Source organism: Rhipicephalus microplus, chromosome 5, assembly GCF_043290135.1.
Source record: "Rhipicephalus microplus isolate Deutch F79 chromosome 5, USDA_Rmic, whole genome shotgun sequence".
In the NCBI taxonomy this organism is placed as follows: domain Eukaryota; kingdom Metazoa; phylum Arthropoda; class Arachnida; order Ixodida; family Ixodidae; genus Rhipicephalus; species Rhipicephalus microplus.
Window position 1 is genome coordinate 20642941 of NC_134704.1, and position 15034 is coordinate 20657974.

Genomic DNA, 15034 nt, shown 5'->3' on the forward strand with positions numbered 1-15034 from the left:
AGTTTAATGAAAATAAGTGTGTTCTTTCATCTTGTTTTTTTTTATTTCTTAGAACATCTAATCGAAAGCACCCGAATGGCCTTTCGCCATATTTTATGTTCAACGGAAATATGTTTTGCATGCGTCCGTGAGCGCATAGATAGGGCAATGTGCGCACAGGTGATATTGTGTAGGACTGTCGTAGGTGTGGTATAATGCGTTCCTGGTCGTTCTTTCTTCTTTTATTGTTTTGCTTTAGCTACGTCATTAAAGCTCGTTTTATTTTTGTTTTATCGTAAAAGCGTATACTTGCTCACCTTGTCAGCAAACAAAAAATAAAAAAAGAAAAAAATAATTTGGGACTTCATTTTTTATTCAGCTATATTCGTAGGTTTTTCTAGAGTGGTGTCGATTGCCCCTAATGCTCTGAGTAATGACTTTATGTTAAAATGAAATTTCAGGTAGCACCAAGTATAAAATATCATTATGAAGCGTTCTGTTGAGAGGGACACCGGATTAATTTCATTAATTTCGACAACATGGGTATAGTTACCATGCGCGCAGACCTATAAGCATGAAAGTTGTTTTTGAAGATCAATTTACGATCTGAGGGAAGCAAGACGGCTCCAGAAAAAGATTCAACGACGCATTTACAAGCTGGAGAGCGAACGCTGGAAAGCATTCTGCGAATCTCTAGACCCTCATAAACCGCTGTCATATATCTGGAGAACAGTTCGTGGTCTTCGCTCCTCTCCGCAACAACGGCACTTTTTTAAAGCTTTGGCACTCCATCATGGAAAAACAGAACTCGAGGTGGCTGAAGAATTTTGCACGAGAGTTGGCGGGAATATTATGAACGAGAGCATCGACGCCATGATCGTTCCCGAGACGCGATTACCAGAAATGGACATTCCATTCACCATGGAAGAACTGGAAGGTGCGTTAGTCGCTTCTAAGCGCATGTCATCGCCAGGTCCTGATGGTATTACTTATAGTGCGTTGGGACACCTTGGACAAAAAGCCAGAAAAGTACTTTTAACATGCTTCAACAACTCCTGGCTCAGCGGCAGTGTTCCCCGAGAATGGAAAATAAGTCGATTAATGCCACTTTTGAAATCGGGAAAATCACCATTGGACTTGACAGCGTATCGCCCTATTGCCCTCGCAAGCTGCCTCGGAAAAGTGATGGAAAGAATGGTTCTATTTCGTCTCGAGTGGTACTTGGAACGATACACCAAATACCCTTCTTGCATGGCAGGCTTTCGTCGGGGCCGCTCCTCCATCGACTGTGTCCTTGACTTACCGACATTTGTTCAGCAAGAAAAAAGTCGCAAGCGCATATCAGTGGCACTCTTTCTTGGCGTGAAGGGTGCATATGATAATGTAGCTCACGATGCCATCCTCACTTCACTCGCTTCAATGGGCATTGGTGGACGAATGTTTCAATGGATGAAAGATTATATAACTGGCAAGGGTTTCTTTGTGCAAACATATGAGGGTACAACTGCTGAACATTACACCTACTGCGGAGTACCTCAGGGAGGTGTTTTAAGCCCCACATTGCTCAATGTTGCCCTCATTGGTCTGGTGAAGGTTCTGCCAAAGTCGGTGTGCCTATCCATATACGCCGATGATATTTGCCTCTGGAGTGCAGCAGTTACTAGCCCTCAGGTGCGTGCACGAATACAGCGGGCAGCAACCCTCACAACAGCCTACTTTCAGAAACAAGGCCTAACTATATCAACTGTGAAGTGCGCGTTGATGGCGTTTACACGCAAATCAATGACGCCATACCCTGTTTACATCAATCGGCAGAGTGTCAAATATGCACGGACGCATCGTTACCTGGGCATAATAATCGACAGAAGTCTTTCGCGGAGCCCGCATTGTGCGTACTTGAAGAAGAGACTGCTATCTATTGTGCATATAATAAAATTCATGTGCGGGAAAGCATGGGGAACTTCTGTGGCCTCCATGCTACAGCTGTACAGGGCCCTATTTCTGGGTCTATTGCGCTACAGCTTGCCGGTACTGACTAACACTTGCAAATTCAATACTCATTCATTGGAGAGTTTGCAGGGTCAGGCACTGCGTATCTACCTCGGACTGCCCCGATGCGCTTCTACTTATGCCACAATCATGCTTGCCAAAGACCATCCGGTCAGGACATATACAGTTGTGGATTGCCTCAGAGCGCACATTCGACATGCTAGCCGTGTCCCCGACCACCACTTGGCCCTTCTACCCTCCGGAAGACCACGTGCTACATTTTCAGACGTCATAGCCAAGCACCTAAACAGCATTACATCAGGATATACGCCAGCTGCGAGAATGGCATGTCCTTTGTGGTGCCTCGACCAGCCGCAAGCACGTCTAGAAATTCCGGGTATCAAAAAGAAAAGCAATCACTCCAGAGTAGCATTGAAGCAAGCAACACTGCTATTAATACATGAGTTGTACTTGGACCGAACGCAGATATACACTGATAGGTCTGTCTCGTCCAGCAGCTCATCAGGTGCCGCTGTAATTCCGGCTGCAGCAATGACAATCAAGTTTAAGTTGTCGCATATGACTACATCTACGGCATCAGAGCTTGCTGCTATAAGGGCTGCTTTACAATATCTCGTTCAAGAACGTCCAGGAAAATGGGTCATATTCTGTGATTCGAAGGCAGCGCTTCAGAGTTTGCAGTCTACCATGCGTAGTAGGAGTCATGAACAATTGGTACAAGAAATAAGACATTGCCATCATGAAGCTCTAGCACGAGGGCATGATATTATATATCAATGGCTGCCTGGACATATCGGTATTACCGGAAATCAATTAGCCGATGATGCAGCCCGCTCAGCCCATGAAGGAACGCGTGTAGTCCCGATTCCTCTATCAAGGAATGATGCAGCAAGACAACTTTACCTGCTGGCTCTAAATCTCACACACACGTTCTGGTCGTCTACCAACTTCCAAAGGTGTCAATTTTATGAACTGGATCCGTCGCTCAAGATAAAGCTACCATCACAACTTTCCTGCTCCGATGCGACACTGTTATGCCGCCTTTGGTTGGGTGTTGCATTTACAAAGGTGTACTCTTTTCGCATTGGTATGGCAGACACTCCTTCATGCGACTTCTGCGGAGCTGAAGAGACCATCGAACACGTCCTGTGCAGCTGCGCTTGCTACGACACACAGCGATGCCAGCTCCGGATGGTTTTGAATCAACTTGACCCCGTACCATTTTGTGTGCAGAAGATACTAGGACCTTGGGCATCTGCCTCAGTTGCGCAGAAAGCTACTAAAGCACTGCTACTTTAATTAAAGTCAACAAACCTGAGCGACCGCCTGTAGACTGTGTGTGCTCCCCGAGTGTGCTCGTGATTGTGTGTACCTTCTCATCTCTCTGCAACCTCTTTTCTCCCCTTCATCCCTTCCCCAGTGCAGTGTAGCAAACCGGATGTGCATCTGGTTAACCTCCCTGCTTTTCCATGCATCTTTATCTCTCTCTCTCTCTCTCTCTCTCGCGCGCGCGCGCGCTCTCTCTCTCTCTCTCTTGAACGTCGTAATTCGCCGTGACCACGAATCGAACCCATGTCCTCCAGTCTGGGAGCGTCATATAGCCACTCAGTTGCCACAATGTGCAAAGTTAACTGGTAAGAACAAATGTTGGCTCCCCATATACTATCTGTTTCAAAGACCATGCGCTTCACTCCACGGCTAGCCTCCGTCTTTCCCTGTAACTATCGGGTGTTCGTGTGTTGTCAAGAACTTCTACATCTCGCTGTGCCTCGCGCCATGGTGCGTAGGTTACGCGGTATAGTCGGCTGCTGACCAGTGGCGTAGCCAGATCATTAGCCGACTACTCTAAAAGAAAATAAAAATTCGCCTACGGCTCTGGCTGACCAGAATGTCATGGGTTCGATGCTGGCCGCGGCGGTCGCATATAGATGGCGCAACAATGCTAGAGTCCCGCGTAGTGGCAGATCTTGATGCACATTGAAGAACACTGGGTCGCCTAAATTTATGGAGGCTTCCACTGCAGCGTGCATCATAAAGGGGTTTCGGTACATAAAACACCAGATATAATTGCCATTCTTGACTTACGGTCTCGCTTGCTTACCATCTGAGTTCGCCCCACCGCGGTGGTCTAGTGGCTAAGGTACTCGACTGCTGACCCGCAGGTCGCGGGTTCGAATCCCGGGTGCGGCGGCTGCATTTCCGATGGAGGCGGAAATGTTGTAGGCCCGTGTGCTCAGATTTGGGTGCACGTTAAAGAACCCCAGGTGGTCGAAATCTCCGGAGCCCTCCACTACGGCGTCTCTCATAATCATATGGTGGTTTTGTGACGTCAAACCCTACATATCAATGATCAAATCAACCATCTGAGTTCAATAAACATCGTCAAAAAAGCGCTGTATACACGCCACAATTGGCGGTACGCACACTTTTCGCGCGCAGCTTTTTCAGGCGATGCACGCTTCGCCATGCGCTGGGGGGGGGGGGGGGGGGCGGTGATATAACCATGCATGGGCAAGTGACCTCCTTCCAGAAATCTCTTATTCTGACGTCCCGGCGGCAGCTTGCCGCGGCAAAGCAATCACATGTCCGTTTTCCCGAAATTGCTTGGTCCTCCCACGCGCCCTTTTTTCGTGTCAACGTGACAAGAAAGTCACGTGCACCTGCAGCACTACAGAGACTATACGAAAGCAAGTGGCGCGAAGATTGCGAAAGAGTATAGCGAGCAGATACGGGAACGCCTAGCCGCAGGAAAGTCGGTGTGCCTTGTCTATAAATGATTTAGTAACAAGAGCCGATCGACATGAAATGACAGGCACGATGACAAAGCAAGACGAAAGAAAAAAAAAACATTAACAAGGTCACCGTCTATGTTGAGTCAAGAATTCCATTCTTTTTATTTGTTTTCTTGTTCTTTTCAAAAAAGTGTGCAGAGGCGGCTATAGGCTTCATTATCGTTTTTTGATTTATCATAATGTTTTGATCTTCAACGCCGAAAAAATTTTGAAGTCATTATGCAACAAATAAATATAAATAAATGAGGTAATTTTTAACTGGGTCAAGCGTCACTGTTTTTCTTCAGCTGCATATATGTTCTGTATTATCTAAAAAAATATGAGAAAAGAACGTTAGAGAGAAAAAAGGAAGGCTGGGAGGTTAACCAGATGCTAGTATCCGGTATGCTTCCCTACACTGGGGTTGGGGAATCGGAGGTTGAAAGAGAGAGAAAGAGTTAAAAAATAAATAGGAGAAAAACACGGACACACAGGCACACACAAAATCAATCCACTCAGAGGCGTTCGGACAGGCCAAAGTTCGCAAGAAGCCCAGTATCGCTTGTGCGGTCTTCTTCTGCGATGATGAGTCAGAACGATGGTGCAGAAAGTTATACGAATGAAAATATACATGTTCTCAGCGCTTCTGCAATTAGCGCTTGCTGACGAAAGATGTATTGCACTTTTTGCGTTTCACTGATCGCGACATACATCGTATTACTCCTACATGTCTTCTCAGCATCATTGGTGGATAAACGCGAATAAGCATTTCAAAAAGAACGAAAGAAATGTTTGAAGCGATAATAAAACAAAGCTGCAGACGCGCAACTCTTCTGTGTCAGTTTCCTTTCCTCCTGCAAGATCAGGAAGACGTTATCACTTAACGAGAAATGTGCGGTATAGTGACTTTTCGACGAAGAACTGGTTTATCTTCAAGCTTGTTTTTGTTCTTTGTTTTTTTTTATTTTCGTCCTGCTTGATGAGGACTTTCCATTACCGTTTCACTGCTTTTCAGCCATGAGATTTTTTTTCGCCTTCATCCTCTTTTCTTCTTTTTTTTTTTTTTTGACGTGCCTCAAACGTCATGTCCTACATTGCGCGGCCGCCCATCAATCTAGTCAAAAGCTGAACTGTGAGAATCGACGACTCGGAGACCAGTAACCTCGCTTGAATGGCGCCATCTATCAGCGGCATCCTCGCATTTATTATTAAATCTTGACCGTTTTGACTTTCTGTTCTCTTTAGTAAGTACCTTAACGTTTGTACCCTGCTCAAGGCATCAGTGAAGTATTGTTGTACTAAACTGTTTCCACAGTGTACTTGTCATCCTCTCTCCCTACCCCTCCTCCCTTGATTCACCTTTCTATTTTCGTGTCAGCCCCATATTGAAAAAATTACTCACCGATATTACATCGCTGTCATGCGGTGAGTCTCACGTCATTTACAACAAATGCCACTCGTTCTTGATGTAATTCATTTACTGCCACATAGAAAAGCTAATGGCATCCCATGTAAAACGACAATTTCGATCGAATGCATCCATCACTCATCAATCACTGAGTTCACGGAGTTCAAGGCCAATCGGCTTCTCAATCGATAAGTTTGGCGAAGTCGCGGGCATTTCGTCTCAGGTGTCATCAGGGAAGTACTAAGGCTGTGCTAATAACGCATGAAATTCTAAACGTAAATCATGTTTCCCGAAATTTTGAAGTCCCAACACCATGATATAATTATGAGGGACGCAGTAGTGGAGGGCTCCGAAAATTTCCATTCCCTGCGGTTCTTTAGCGCGCACCCAAATCTGAGCTCACGGATTTAAAGCATTTCGCTTTTATCTAAATGAGGCCTCCGTGGCCGAGATTGGATCCCATGAGCTTCGAGTGAACAGTTAAGCATCGTAACTACTTTAGGCCAACAGGAGAGCGAAGTTCGAGCTTAACTTTCCCGCACGTTCTTAACTGACACTAATTCAGGCGTAATCTAATTTCGTACCACTTTGGCACAGGTGCGAGAATTCTACGTTGTCGCATCGACAAATCGACAAAGCGCAACACAAGTTGCGATTGGTTGATTGAGAAAAAAAAACAGCAGCACGTCCTCTTTTTTTTTTCCTTACCGTGGCAGTGATGTTTCTCTTTGCGCAATAACTTTTTTTCTTGACTTGGGCATAAGAGTCACACGCCATTTGATGTGGCTGTAGCAAACAACATAACGACCATGATACCGACACAACTTGAAGTCTCGTTCTCGTTATGGGCACCCTACTAAAGCAAAAACCCAAAAAGAAAAAAAGTGAAGAAAACAGAAACCACGCCACGCCTCTCTCTCGGTCCGTGCACCTCGATTCCATCCCCGCCTTGGCATGACAGTCGGATACAATGCGAAAAACGAGGGCGGCATGGCCATCTTCCTATCAGAGGCGGTCGCCAGCAGCCCGCCAAGAGGCACAATACACAAGCCGAGTTCGGTATAATCTCCCCGCCTCCTCCCCGTACACGCAGCCCAAAAGACCTCGACAGATCCCCCCCCCCCCCCTCCCGCCTTTGGATGGCATGACGGGACAGTCTGTCTCCGAACCGTGTCTGCCGAAGAAGATAGACCATTCGCGAGTCTATAAAGACTTTTGGTACACAGAACCGAGAGCCAGTGATCTATCTGGGACGCAAAAGGGAGCCCCTTGTCCCGGCATCTCATTGTGTTCGCCGCCCTCGAGTCACGACGGGCACGGTTCGGCCGCAGATTCGGCTTCTTTGTCTTGCTCCTATGTTTCCTGTCTATTTCTACTTCGTTATTTCACTCATCTTTCTCCCCACCTCCCTTGGCCTTTTTTCCCCCCTCTGTATCCCAGCTTAAGACGCCTCCTCCTTGGTAGTGAAGTGGACACTTGTCCATATGCAGGAATATAATACAACGACAATCTCACGTCGTCTGCTCTAAACAGAGCTCTTCCACCTCGCCGCAACCGAATTGGAACAGACGACGCCTCCTCGTGGGAAGCTAAGCGAGTGACGCGCGAATTTGGTGGATTCGGCACGGGTGTCCGGCGTACGTGCCTTGAGTATCGGCCGAAACGCAGCGTGGTCGCACGGGTCATCCGCATGCATTTACGCAACGCGCGCAGCGTACTCGCGCACACACATGGACGGACTCGCCGCCAGGGGGACACACGAATACGCTTTACACAGAGCCCACCGTGCATCGGGAGCCCTGCGTGACTATGCAGTCATCTCGTCACGTCAATCAATGGTAGCGCGAGTAATTTGCATGTCTGTAGAGCTTGACTCTTACCGACAATGTCGCTTCTCTCTCTCTCTCCACAGCACCAAGCTTGCTGCGCCTTTTTCTTCTTGGGGACTACTTTATTTTATGGGCCATTTCACGGTGGCATCTTGGAAGTGCGGCGTGGCAGTCCCCGTAAAGTGTAGCTCGCGACGAGCTGACCCAGGAAGGAGGCCCAGTGGCCGAGCTGGTTTCGATTCGTCACTTCTCTTTGTTTATTGTATTTTTTCTTTCTGTGTAGAAAAGTAAATGCACGTCACTTAAAACGACTCACTCGTGTGCTTCTCGTGACCCCCTTCCCCTTCCTGAACCCTTCCCCTTCCCCTCCGCCTGTGATGTTGGTCCACTCCGTTGTGCCCGCGCCCATCCCTTATTATTTTTATTTTCTCACGTCATCCGCAAAACCAAGCATTCGCTTTTCTATTTTCCAGACCTTATTTATTGCCTTCTTCCTCTCTGTTGTGGGGCTGAAGCCGGCGGCACAATACGACAAAAAAAGACACCGCTGCTATGGCTGCAGCACGGTTCGAGCAAGCACCCCGTGGGATAACACTAGGAGTGCGCTTGCTCTCTGAAAAGAAGGGGGACCGCAAAAAAAGAAACGGCCGGTACGAATATCCCTGCAAGTGCGGCTCCTCGACTCGCACGGGCGTAACGCTTCAGGGTGCGGTCAGGTGCCCGTTGTTGTGGACAGCTGCGACCGGTCGGCGTTCAGGACCTGCCCCGGCTGCCCTCGATTTCACGTTCGTATACACGAAAGAAAAAAAATACGAACAGAATAAAAGCGTGTTCTGATAAGTAAGTGCGGGAGCTGTGATGTCGCTTGTTTTTGAAAGACTCGACACTTGGCTGCGCCGTTTGTTCTGACGTGGACCACTGCACCACGATTTCTTTTATTTCCTTTCTCTTTTTTTTTTTGCTGCCGCAATTCGGCGAATACTGAGCAAGAAGACACGATCAGATGAAACAGATTGATTTTTTTTTATGATATGGTGCAGCGTTCCTTGAACCACGCACCGCACCACGATTAGGAAGCGTTTTGTCATTGTACGGACAAGCACAATTAAAGTACGTGAGCGTACAGGACTTTATTCCGTGTTTGAATGAACGAATGTTCTGGAATTCGCATTACAGTATTGTTCATGCAGCTTTTTTGATTTTTGACTATCTATCTATCTATCTATCTATCTATCTATCTATCTATCTATCTATCTATCTATCTATCTATCTATCTATCTATGTAGAGAGAGAGAGAGAGAATAAAACGAGGGAAAGGCAGGGAGGTTAACCAGAAAATAGAGCATCCGGTTTGCTACCCTGCACTAGGGGAAGGGGCAATGGGGAAGAAAGATTGGAAAGAAAGCGAAGAGGGAAATAGACGTGCGCAAAAAAAAGGGGGGGGGGAGCTGGGGTGCTACAGTCTATACAATAGGCCGCTGCCACGCAAAAAGTTCAGTAAGGCCTTCACTGATTTTCTGTGAGCACACAAATCATGCCGTCTTTCCAGCACTGATTGTTCAGACAAAGGTCTGTCGTCAAGGCGAGCTAACGCAGCAGCTAGTTGCCGTCTTTGCACGCTGTAACGAGGGCAGTGACAGAGAACGTGCTCTATAGTTTCATAGCTACCGCAATGACCGCAAGCAGCACTGTCTTCCATGCCGATTCGGAAGGCGAAAGCCTTGGTGAAGGCGACACCAAGCCATAGTCGGTAAAGCACCGTTGTCTCGAGTCGAGAGAGTCCAGACGGAGGCCGGAGTCGACGAGACGCGTCCAGTCTATGCAGTCGCGTGTGCCGTAAGCACTCGGCGTTCCACAGGGATTTTAATTCTGCATTAGCGATTTTTCGGATGGTCATTGCAGCATCAGTCCTTGAAAATGGTATAGATTCTTCTTCACCATCTTCGTGTGCTGCTCTGTCAGCTGCATCGGCATGTTCATTGCCCAATATGCCGCAGTGACTCGGAAGCCACTGAAACGTGATTCTGTGTCCTTCGTCGAAGAGGTGGTGAAGCAGCTCTCTAATTTCCAGCACTAGTTGTTCATAAGGTCCCCGGCGCAAGGCGAATATCAAACACTGTAGTGCTGCCTTAGAGTCCGTGAACACGCTCCATTTCTTGGCTTCTTGGTGTTTAATGACTTGAATTGCGCTACGTAGAGCAGCAAGTTCCGCAGCTGTCGATGATGTCTGGTGGGATAAACGAAACTTCACCGTTGTCGCTGTTGCAGGAAAGATCACCGACCCTGCAGACCCATCCACTTTAGTTGAAGCGTCAGTATATAGATGAGTATGCTCACTGTATTTCTCATATAACAAGAGAAGAGAAAGCTGCTTTAGCGCTGGAGACGAGAGCCGGGCTTTTGACCCTATGCCTGGAACCGTGAGTTCAACATGTGCATAGGTCATACTCCATGGGGGAGTTGAAATCCTCGATGGAGTTGTATATCCCGTAGGAATGCGTGTGCGATATGACAAGACTGTCTGGCAAAATGAGGCACGAGGCCGGGCTTCTGGCAGTGAAGCTAGATGATGGGCAGGGGCGCGAGTAAGATGCCTCACGTGTGCTCTGAGCACTTCCATCATGATATGCGTCTCTAGCGGGTAGTCATTAGCGATCTCGATTGTCTCAGCTGTTGATGAACATCGCGGTAGCCCCAGACAAACTCGCAGAGCCATGGCCTGGATGCTTTCGAGAGTCCGAATGTTGGTTCTACAGGTGTTGGTCAACACAGGTAAACTGTAGCGCAGATAGCCAGGAAAAAGCGTCTTGTACAATTGCATCATTGCATGTACTGAAGTTCCCCAGGTTTTTCCTCCGAGATACTTCAATAAGTTAGCAATTTCTGTCAGCCTCTTCTTCAAGTGGGCCACATGTGGGCCCCAGCAGAGGTCTCTATCAATGAATACGCCTAGAAATCTGTGCGTCCTGACATATGGTATGACTTGGCCAACGATTGATATAGCGTATGGTCTCATTGGCTTTCGACTAAAAGCAATCAATGCGCATTTCGCTGGCGAGATTTTCAGACCCTGGTCCTTGAGGTACATTTATACCAACGTCACAGCTTTCTGAAGTCTTGCGCGTACCTGAGGTCTTGTCACGCCAGATGCCCAGACGCAGATGTCGTCAGCATACATGGATAACTTGACCACACTTGGTAGTCGTTCTACATGACCAATGAGAACGAGGTTGAAGAGGGTTGGACTCAAGACGCCACCTTGCGGGACTCCACGATGCGTTGGGTGTTGGGAGGTTGGACCATCTGCAGTGTTCACAAATAAGGTCCGCCCTTGTAAATAACTGCGTGTCCAACAATACAGTTGCCCGCCTAGGCCCACCGACTCAATGGCTTCGAGGATGGCGTCATGTAGAACGTTGTCGTATGCTCCTTTTACGTCAAGGAACATGGTAGCAGATAGTCGTTTACATGCCTTTCGTTGCTGGACATATGTGACGAGATCTATAACATTGTCGATCGAACATCGGTGACGGCGAAAACCAGCCACGGCGTTCGGATATATTTCATAGTAATCCAGGTACCATTCAAATTTCCGCAAGATTGGAAGATTAGCCGCTTGGTACCGATTCTTAAGCCTGGCAGATCTCCCCTGGACATTGCCTCTTACCGACCGATCGCACTCTCAAGTTGCGTAGGAAAAATAATGGAGATAATGATCTATGTATGTATGTATGTATGTATGTATGTATGTATGTATGTATGTATGTATGTATGTATGTATGTATGTATGTATGTACGTACGTACGTACGTACGTACGTACGTATGTATGTATGTATGTATGTATGTATGTATGTATGTATGTATGTATGTATGTATGTATGTATGTATGTACGTATGTATGTATGTATGTATGTATGTATGTATGTATGTACATACGTACGTACGTATCTATCTATCTATCTATCTATCTATCTATCTATCTATCTATCTATCTATCTATCTATCTATCTAATTGTGTATCCCTTAGCAATTTTTATCACAAGAAAACGTCATGGACGTCTTCTTGAAACTTTGAGATAAGTCGAAAAAAAGAGAACGCCTCCGAAATATCAAACGTGTGCGTGTACGATGACATAGTTTTTTCTGAACTCCCATCTATAATTTACCTTCCTGCTGCCCTAAGGGGGATTCAAAAAAAAAAAAAGTCTAGCTGCACTTTTAGTGGATAAAGCGGATCGCAAGACGCACGCACTCATTGTGGCGTTCCGAACACTGCCCGTATCCGCCTTAACAAACCGCACGGATACAGAGTCTGTCGCATGAGCTGGAACGACGTTTGTTGACACGTCCCGCTGTCGTGACCTTCTTTTTTCTCTTTTTTACTGTCTTAACACGTGGCGTCGCCCGCCTTCAGTTCGACACGTGGCGTCTTGACAGCTATAGAGCTGCACGGAGGTCTATGTGCATTTGTCATTGAGACAGCGCAGACGCGCGCCCAGGAGCCCTCGCCTGTCGTGGCTATACATACACAGGCGTAAGCCACAACACACAAAAGGCACGTGTGCGCGCTTTCAAAGGAGCGGAGCAGGTCATCATTCTCCATTAAGTGTTCGTGAAGGTGCTATATTGCGCACGATGCTTAATGGCGCGGATTTTACGCGTAATACAGTGCAAGCTTCGACCATTTGGCGCCGCTGAACACATGATCGGTGAATTCACAGTGCGTGCAGGGGTTTAGGCTGTTTCACGTACCTGTCTCGTCTACCTGTCCACTGCTTGTCGCCACTCCTGCCTCGGGCGGGCTGCTTCGGAAGAACGTAGTTTACCGTTGACCAGACCGCAGTCAGGGAAGTTGCTTGTGCTGCGCAAAGAGGACAGAGGCACGTTAAACCATAAGACAAAGTTTGCTGGCACCGTTTTACATTTTCATCATCGTTATCACCACTAAATTTTCGTGTCACCAAAGGACGAAGTCTTGTGACATTACCCAGTTTATCTCGTCATACATGAAAGAAGGAGAGGCGCGCCAGAACGAGAATCAGGTTTGTTACCCCTAAACTCAGCTACGGTGCAGGCAGAAGCGTATGGACAGCACGTAGGAACTGTCTCTCAGCTTCACTAACGCGAAACCGGGGGAGGTACGTGTGAGGCATGCAGAGAGCGCTGATGTTTCTCGCAGCAAAGTCTATGCTAATGAATCGGCAATTGTATACAGAAAAAAAGGAAGGGGGAATTTGACTAAGATAATTCATGACATTATTTGAGAAAGATTTCTTCGATGAGGATCTAGTTGCGGCAAGCCCGAAACGAGGTATGTAGAGAAGGTGTTTTTCAGCTTCGTATTTCAGACTGCGGACATGCCCAGTTTAAGTTCTATACAGCATGTAGGGAAGAGCGTATCAGTTCCATATGTTGGGCTGTCGCCTTCTTTATTCTCAGCGGACAAGTGGCAAGTAAACTACCATCACGTTTCATATATGCTTCAGAAATCGGTGTTTCAAATAGGTGACTTTACCGCAGAGCTACACGTTATAAAACTTGAGGCTCTTGATAAATCTTGTCGGGGATTCTGGCACCACTGCAAGACCAAACGTAATGTTTTAGGCAGTCACAAGGGACCTTCATCTCATGATATGCATTCGAACCGCTGGTGAGTAGTGGGACTTGCCCCAGTTTTTATGGTGCACCCGTTCGTCACGCACCCTGACGACGACATGACAAGCCGATACCCTAGGGTGTTTCACCACACTATTTTCAAAGCGATCAGATCATAATACGCTGTCGCCGAGCAGATTCTAACGTTAAAGTCACAGTGAAACCTAATTGTTGTCCCGAGCTATAATCTAAAGCTTGTTTTCAATAACACTATTTTCGCCGCCCTCTGTTTGGGATTGGTTAAGTCAAGTCGCCATTGCAACATACTTCGTTCAGGCGGTAATCTGCGTTGATTCGACGCAGAATAGCGATTCACGAACAGTTGCTTAGCGTACACTGCATGTAACCGCGGACGTTCACACCGAGCACAGTTAGAGCGTTAGAAATTTACGAGTGTATGATGCGAATTCATTGTTGTCCTAAACTGAAGAACTCTCACCATTGATTTTTTCGCAATAAATATGTTCCTCATCTTTCTGCCCCTCTCTTCCACCAACTTGCGACAACGAGGCCGCAGCCAGCGCGTGACCACGTCAATTGGAGAAAAGTGGGAGAGGCTTATCAGTGAGCGTAGCCGTGATGATGATGATGATGATGATGATGATGATGATGATGATGATGATGATGATGATGATGAATACCACCTAGTGGTGCCCTTGTCATTGCTAATGTTGGATGGTGCGGGAAAACTGTTCGGTAATGTACGATAATGTTGGTTAGCGTTACCTAAGGTTGACTAAATTGTGGCTAACCATGGCTAAGCGATGTTAATATCGGCTAATAGCTGTCATAGAAGCAACATTATAATCATTCGATCTCCCTTCTTCAATGACTGAGTTGTAGACCAAATTTTGCGGGGTAATCCGGGATCACAATATCACATTCATCGCGATCCACTATGCAAATTGGAATCGCACCTCAGGGCTATGATTCCTCGTTGAACCTCGGCGGTACCCACGTGTACAGGCGCGTGACCTTGAGGCGTGTGTCCTTACACGTCGCCATCAAAGGAACGATGCGACGGGGCCCCGGGCGCACCAAGCCTTTGGGCCTGAGAAACGGGCTCCTCGCTGCGCCCACCGGGTCAGCCGGAAAATTGGCCGGTGAACAGCCAAAAAATAAACATACAAACGAGATGCAGTTGTGGGGGGGGGGGGGGGGGGCTGTTTCAACAGGAAGCACATCGCCGATGTGTCGCTTTTCTTCTTTTCGTTGCTTGGACATTGCGGCGGTGGGCGCCCGAGGAGCAGCCGGGGAAGCGATTCACGGAGCGGATGGCTCCCGACATTCAATAATACGGAAAGACGGGCTAGTTGGTACTGCTGCATAATTGAAGTTTTTGCGCACACACACAAGGACACAGAAGAAGGGAACACAAGGA

General features: G+C 47.3%; 1 long non-coding RNA gene across 3 annotated transcripts in view; it reads right to left on the reverse strand.

Moving 5' to 3' along the window:
• The window catches only part of LOC142817683 (uncharacterized), a 128006-nt gene that overhangs the window by 87164 nt on the left and 25808 nt on the right, over positions 1 to 15034 (reverse strand). For all 3 annotated transcript variants that reach the window (XR_012895302.1, XR_012895301.1, XR_012895303.1), the window contains exon 2: positions 12751 to 12859. This is a non-coding gene — a long non-coding RNA (uncharacterized LOC142817683). The remainder of the gene's footprint in view (positions 1 to 12750; positions 12860 to 15034) is intronic.